Below are 7,753 nucleotides of genomic sequence, written 5' to 3'. Positions count from 1 at the left end.
CAGTTTCCTGGTGTATCAGTTGGGACTCTTTAACAGGAAGTAATGAAAGACCTGGTGCAAAAGGTGTGTGTGGTGTGTGTGACGGAAAGGCCAAAGGTAGCATGAGTTTCAACATCTGTTTGCTCCACAGTGTGGCTTTCTGGGTGCTCAGGCCAGCGTCTCCATTCTGGTGCCAGTAGCTTCTTCCTCCAAATCCCGGGGAGAGAGAGAGGAGCTTCTGTTTGGCCAACCACCCAACAAAATCTCAGAACTGCCCTTCTGATTGGACCAGTTGGGTCACATGAGTGGGGAATACCAGGGCCTTCTGGCATGGATCTGGATCTAGTGCCCATCCCCGAAACAATCACTGTGGTACCGGAGGTAGAATGGGCAACCCCCCATACTTGGTCACTCAGGTGGGCCGCTGGACTACAGGTGTGCAGACCTGGGTTCCTCTTTGGCTTCTGTCCTCACTGCTGATTCAGCATCTAAACTTCCTCCTTTGCAGGCATGATATTTGTCCAGGTCTCGTCCCATCACCCCATACTCAAGCTACTATGATTTTATTTTTTAGCTGCTTCCTCAGTCCCTTCTCTGTTTGTTCACCAAGGCATTTTTTCGCAGTAGCTGCTCAAAAGCCCAACACATTTAATCATGGCAAAGAATGCATATTACAGCTGATGTGATAAGACAGAAAACATAATTACAAAATTTAGCTGTGGGAAAATTATCATTATTTGCCAAAGACACAATTTTATCACTAGAAAACCCAATAAAATTAACTCAAAATAATTAATTATGGCAAATAATAGAGTTTAATAAGATGCTAGAAACAGAATAATAAAAAGAAGAAAAAAGGCTTTTTTTATAACAACAATAATTAGTTTTAAAATATTGTAGTAGGTTATTTGGAGAAGAGGGTTTTACTTTTTTTTTTTTTAACTTAATGAGGACGTTCACTTGGGTGAAGCTGACTTCTGGAAACCATGTTGATTTCTAGAAGTGGAGACATACATGACCTTGAATTAGGCCTCCTCCCCACCCTTTGAAAGAAAATCACCAGGACAGATCTTTGATCAAATAAGACAAACACCACCTGTTTTTGTAAAAAGAGGCCTAGAAAAAGAAATCTAAGTGCAGGAGGCAGACTGAGATGGTAAATATTGTGTTTTGTGATGATAGCATTTAAGCAGTTTGCTATAGACGTGACCTGGTTTTACTGGCTGGAGGAGGAACAAAAGAGATTAGGGATTTTCAGGTGTGTGTGTGGGGGGGGGTGGGGGTGGGGAGGGAGGGAGAGAAAGAGAATGAGCAGGAGAAGGAGCAGCAGGACAATGGGGTGACAAGCAGCCCCCCAGGACTGTGTGTGGAACACACGAACGCCTTTCTGAGTTCCCAGATACTCAGGTATAATTCTCAAAATGTTAAAAACATAATTCTCCTGCAATACATAGTGAGCACAATCAAAACATTACTTAGCTCAGTGAGAGAACCCTTAAACAAAGGTGATTCGAGGAACAATATGAGAAGCTCATGTGAAAAGCAATGATGGAATAAGATTACTAAATTAGATACAAAATTGGCCAATATCTCAGAGGGCAATGAAACCATAGCCTTTGGGGTTATCTTCTCTACTGGATGGGAATCACTTGTACCTTATCAGTTTTCTACAAGTGAACATCTAACTCTACAGAGCACGGGCACTAATCAATAGTAATTAGAATGTCAAACAGAGTCCCGTGCCCGGAGAGGCAGCTGACGCTGAACAGGCTTGTTGGCCGGTTTACGGGACCCGAAGAAGACTCCCAGCCGTCTTTGTGCCGCTTTCCAAGTTTTGAATAGGATTGAGGGGAAAGGAACCTCATAGGGGGACGGGCTTGGTGCCATTTGCGTTTTAGGGGCTCAGAGGCGTTACAGATGAACCCTAGAAAAGAAGTACGAGCTGACCTTGAATTCCAGCTGGGTGGAGTGGGGCGGGGTCGGTCCGCGCTGGGGACTCGGCGGGCGCCCTGCGGGTGGGAGACCGGCCCTGTGCCCACCCCTGTACGGTGTTTTGAAACACCCCTCCTTGGACTCAGAGGCACGCCAACCTTTTCATTTTCTGGGAGTTTCTCTATGCCTTGTGTTTAATTCATTTCTTTATTGTGGTGAAATATACATAACATAAAAATGACCATTTCAAGCATTTTGAAGTGTACTGTTGGGTGGCATGAAGGCCATTCCCTCCCATGGCTGCGCGACCCTCCCCACCATCCCTTCTCTGAAGCCTCTTCGCCACCCCCCACCGCAGCTCTGCGCGCACTAGACCCGACTCCTCACTGCCCCACCCCCACTGCCCGCCACCACCGCTCTGCTTTCTGTGTCTGCGACTCCAGGCTTCCGTGCAAGTGGACCTGACAGTGTTCGTCTGCTGTGACCGGCTGACTTCACTTAGCACAACGTCCTCCAGGTTGATTCATGTTGTATTTTGTGTCGGGATCCCATTTCTTTTTAAGGCTGAGTAATATCTTATTGTGCGTCTATGCTACAGTTTGTTTACCCATCCGTCTACCAAGGAAACTTGGGTCACTTCCATCTGTTGGCTACTGTGAATAATATCGGTGCACAAATACCTGTTTAAATCCCTGCTTTCGGTTCTTTTGGGTATGCGAGGGGGGCTTGCTGGAACATGTGGGACAATAATTATGTTTGACTTTTTGAGGAACCACTATCCTGTTGTCCACAGCAGCTGCACCATATTTATTTATTTTTAGAGAGAGGGGAAGGGAGGGAGAGAAACATAAATGGTAGTTGCCTCTCATGTGGCGCCCAATGGGGACCTGGCCCACAACCCAGGCATGTGCCCTGACTGGGGATCGAACCTGTGACACTTTGGTTCATAGCCCACACTCAATCCACTGAGCCACACCAGCTAGGGCTGTGGTGTTTTAAGTAATAGTCATCTTAATGGATGTGAAGTAAAAACTTTTAATTTTTAAATAATTGCTGAGGGCCACTAATTATTAGAAGAAAGTCTGATTGAGAATCTCCCCCCAGTGTCTCAAATGGCAGGAATCTCTGGCTGATGCCTCCTAATTGAGGTCAGCCAGCTTCCAGGGCCCCTCCTACAAGAAACCAGAAGGCCTACAACTGCTACTGCTCCTTCCTGCCACGTGGCATCGCTGTTGAAGACTCGTCCTGCACAGTCTGATGGACAGTGCTTGCCCAATGCTATGCCGATGTCTCTGTTGGTTCAGCTCCCTCTGGGGGAGCCAGTCGATCTCCCAGAGGAAACAATGTGTCTTGGCTAAGATTACAGTTCCTCATTTAATTAAGCAAATATTTACTGAGTGGCTACTCTGTGCCAGGCATTGAGGTAGGTTCTGGGAAAGCACCAGGACAAAATAGACAATGAGCTCAGCCTGTCTGGGGGCTAGACAATAAACAATGACCACAGTAAAAAAGTGGATTATAAAGCACGTTAAAGGGTGGTTAAGCGCAATGGGAGAGTGAAACAGTGAAACTGGGGAGAGGGCTTGGGGGAGCACGGTGGGACGCCGAGTGAGTGGCGTCGCAGGGAAGACACTGAAGACAGCCTGGAAGCGGGGGAGCTGCGTGTGGAGGGAGAGCTCCAGACGGATGGGTCAGCCCTATGGTGGGAGGGGCCGTGCTGGATGTGCTGGAGGTCAGAGTGAGTGAGGGGAAGTGACAGGAGGGGAATGTGGCCTTGGGGACCTTCACGAGCGCTGGGGCTTTTACTCTGCAGGATTCTGCGCAGAGGAATGACATAGTCTGACCTTTAAAAACAATGAAGCATTTCTTTATTAGTTTTGAGGAGGCGATTAAAGACTTTATTTTTTAGGACAGTTTTAGGTTCACAGCAGAAGCGAGAGGAAGGTGCAGAGATTCCCCACACACCCTCGACCCCCACTCGAGCGCAGCCCTCCCCTGCCGGTGGTGTCCCCCTCAGAGTGGTGCACTGGCTGCGGCTGCAGAGCTTACAAGGACACGTCGTCATCACCCCGGGTCCTTGGTTTACCTCGGGGTTCACCTTTGGTTGTCCTTTCTGTGGGTTCAGACAAATGCGTAATGACATATGAGGTCTGTCTGGACAAAGTCCAGCCGTTGTTAATATAACAAGAGCAGTTTGCATGACATCGAGTTAACCTGGCAGCCAAGGAGAGTGGACTGGAATGTGCATGTGTGAACAGTGATGACTTCACTGTACTAGTCTGTGGGGGTGGTAGATGCCATTGACAGAGCATGTGTACTGTGTGGCTGTCACATTCAAAATGACTGAGTGAGTAGAACAACAAATCTGCATCAAATTTTGTGTTAAGCTTGAACATTTCTCTACAGAAACTATTTGGGTGATTCAGAAGGCTGAAGCTATGGACAGCTGGTGATTGGCAACGTCATCACGACAACACATCTGCTCTTGTATCGCATCTCCTGCAGAGTTTTTCTGTGAGACGTTCAAATCATCCAGGGACGCAGCCTCCTACAACCCAGATTTGGCACCTTGTGACTTCTGGCTTTTCCCAAAATTAAAATCCCCTTTGAAAGGGAGGAGATTTCAGACTGTTGATGAGATTCAGGAAAATACAACAGGGCAGCTGATGGTGATGGGGAGAACTGTGTGAGGTCCCAAAGTGCCTACTTTGAAGGGGACTGAAGTGTCATTGTCCTGTGTACAATGTTTCTTGTATCCTGTATCTTGTTCAATAAATGTCTCTATTTTTCATACTACATGGCTGGACACCTTCTGGACAGACCTCGTATATCCACATTATGGTATCATACAGAGTAGTTTCACTGCTCTAAAAATCCTCTGAGCTCTGTGACTTAGGTTTTAAAAGATTTGCTCTGGCTAACATGCTGAGAGTAAATGGAAGGGCAGGGGCAGGCACAGAAGCAGGGGCCGGTGGGGAGGCTCCTGCCGCATTCCGAGTCACAGGCATCAAGGCTCACAAATCATCGCAGCCCCGAGCCTGGCCCCCACCCCAGCCTCCTCAGCAGACCCTCCTGCTTTACCCCAGGCATCCTCCGCGTCAGGGGAGCATTGAAGAGAACCCCTGGTGATCGACCTCCTACTGTGTGCTGCGCCCTGCTTCAGGGGCTTGCTGTGCATTATTTCATTTAGTCTTCAAAGGCCGTCATGAGGAAGGGGTTGCCCCAGAGACATCTCAAAGCCCACACTCTGGATGGGCTCCTCCCAATTCTCATGCTGAAGCCCTAACCCCCAAGTGGTGTGGCGTTTAGAGGCGGGGCCTCTGGGGGTAATGAGGGGTAGATGAGGCCATGAGGATGGGGCTCCCATGATGGTGTTAGTCCCCTCAGAAGAGGAGACATCAGAGAGCTTGTCCCTCTTCCCCTCCTTCTCCTCCACCCCTTCCCCGTGTGCAGGAACCAGCAGGTGGGCACCCAGTGATTAGGCCTGTCTACAAGCTCACCGGAACTGAACCTGTCGGCACCTTGGCCTTGAACATCCCAGTCTTCATAACTGTGAGATATAAATGTCTGTTGTTTAGGCCACCCAGTCTGCGGTGTTTGTTATAGCAGCCTGAGCTAAGACGGCTCATTTTGCAGACAATGGAGCCGAAGCTCCAGGGTTTGGGTGCCCAGGTCACTTGGCTGGAGAGTGGTGGGGGGTGGGTTGGGCTGTGGTGGGAGTTTGGGGAGCCAGAGAACAGCACTAGGGGGAGATCTGCCTGTGGGACTGGGGGCGCCTGACACTGCGGAGTGGCAAAGGGACAAGGCCAAGTCTTGAGGTGACTGGGCCTTGTGGACCTCTGCTCCCTGGGACTGTGGGCTGCAGAGCAGGGGCCGAGTCAGGGCCCTGGGGCAGCAGCCTCTCCGTGCAGTTTCCTAGAGGCCTGGCTCTGGCTTTTGCACGGGTGCAGGGTCTGCCTGGGGCCCACAGAGACCCTTGCTTCTGGCCTCCTAGCCTTGCTGATGCCTTGAGCTGTCCAGGCTGGCACTCCTGGAGGTGGCAGGTGGTGGCCGTGGTGCTGGTGGGGGGCCCACTGAGGGGGGAGGAGAAGGCGCCAGGGTCCTAGCATGACTCCCCAGGGCCCACTGGCTGCTCACTCTCGGAGCTGGTGATGAAGAGGGCAGAGAGTTAATGACAGTAATAGCTTTAATTATTTTTTTGGTTTGGAGAGTCATAAAATGCGACAGCTCGATCAGTGCTAATCATAGTAATTAGCAGGGGCTGGGGGCTGTGCTGGGACGGCAACTGTTAACTAAGGAGAAGTGCCAGCCTGCAGAGACAAAGAGAGAAACGAACAATCAGTTTCCCTTTCTCTTCTCCCCTCCCCTTTCTCTCCTTCCCTCCCACTGCTCTGGCCTTTTATCTCCTCTTCCCCTCTCACTTCCCTCCTCCTCCCTCTGCCCCACCCCCTTTGCAGGGCAACCTCTCTGATGGTGACAGTGACTGCAGGAATGGGGGTGGCAGTGGTGGCCTGGCTGGCCTCAGTTGCAGGTCTGGAGGGAGCAGCTGTTCTGGGGATGGGAGGGGGTGAGGGGAGGGGGGAGTTCAGCCAGCAGCAGAGGTCTGTGCCTGCTCTGGCAACCTCCTCCGGGGACCCCTCAGGTCTGGGTGGCTTCAGACAGTCTGCTTGTACCACACACCTTGACCCTTACAGATGAGTCAGGAGAAGGAGCAGAGTCCCATCTCTGAGTGAAGTGGGGGTTGGGGTGGGGAAGCCTCAGGGAATAGAAATCGGACCACCTCCCTGCTTCCCTTACCCCTAGTCAGCTAAGCATGGTACTCTCAGCCAGCATTTCCCCGAATACCTATTCTCTGGCAGGTTGGAGATTCGCTGGGGACCCAGGCTCCCTGTCAGATGGGGAACTAGCTGTGTAAGAAGTAATGACCACTGAGGGGGGGATCAGAGGAGCAGTGCTCAGGCCCAAGATGCCAACTCTTGGACAGTCAGGGAAGGCTTCCTGGAGGAGGTGGCAAGGCCATCAGTGGAGACTTCCCAGAAAAAAGCAATGTTTGCTGAGTCTTGCAAGATGAGCAGTAGTTTCCTGGACATGAAAGATGGGGCAGAAGGAATCCAGACTGAAGAGAGGAGGATGGGAGACACAGAGAAAGAAATCACTTTGGGCTAGACTGTGAGGGGCCTTGAAGACCACACCACGGATGTGGGCCAGACCTTGCCTCTGAGATTTCACATGTGGGGTCTGGGAAAGGGTTGGAGCCAGGAAGCTTTTTTTTTTTTTTAAATAGGGAAGAAATGAAGACATGTTGGTAAGCACATGGAGCAAAGTGAGTGCTCAGCGGATGACAGCAGTGCCGGAACTGGTGGTGAGAACAAAGTGCCCAGCCGGGGACAGTGTCCCGGGACACACGGACACACTTACACATGTGCCCGGAGACACAGTTACACACAGACGTGTAAGCTGCAACCACGCAAAGCAGAGACAAACACAATCACTGCCCCCTCGTCCCCCGAGTACAGACAGAAAGACTCTCACAGCTGCAGCCGGGTAGCTCATTAGTTGGAGCATCATTCCACACACCCAGAGGCTGTGGGTTTGATTCCCGGTCAGGGCACATGCCTGGGTTGCAAGTTCGATCCCTGGTTGGGCATATGTGGAAGGTGACCGATCAATGCCTCTCTCTGGCATTGATGTTTCTCTCCCCCCTTCTCTCTCTCTCTCTCCATCCCTCTCTCTCTAGAAATCAATAAACATATCCTTGGGTGAAGAAAGAAAGGAAGAAAGAAAAGAAAAAAGGAAAGGAAAGAAAGAAAAGAACGCTCTGATACACAGCCCCTCTAGACAC

This window comes from Phyllostomus hastatus, unplaced genomic scaffold, assembly GCF_019186645.2.
Source record: "Phyllostomus hastatus isolate PE091 unplaced genomic scaffold, TTU_PhHast_1.1 phas_scaffold_182, whole genome shotgun sequence".
NCBI lineage: Eukaryota > Metazoa > Chordata > Mammalia > Chiroptera > Phyllostomidae > Phyllostomus > Phyllostomus hastatus.
Note: the sequence above shows the minus strand (reverse complement) of the source record.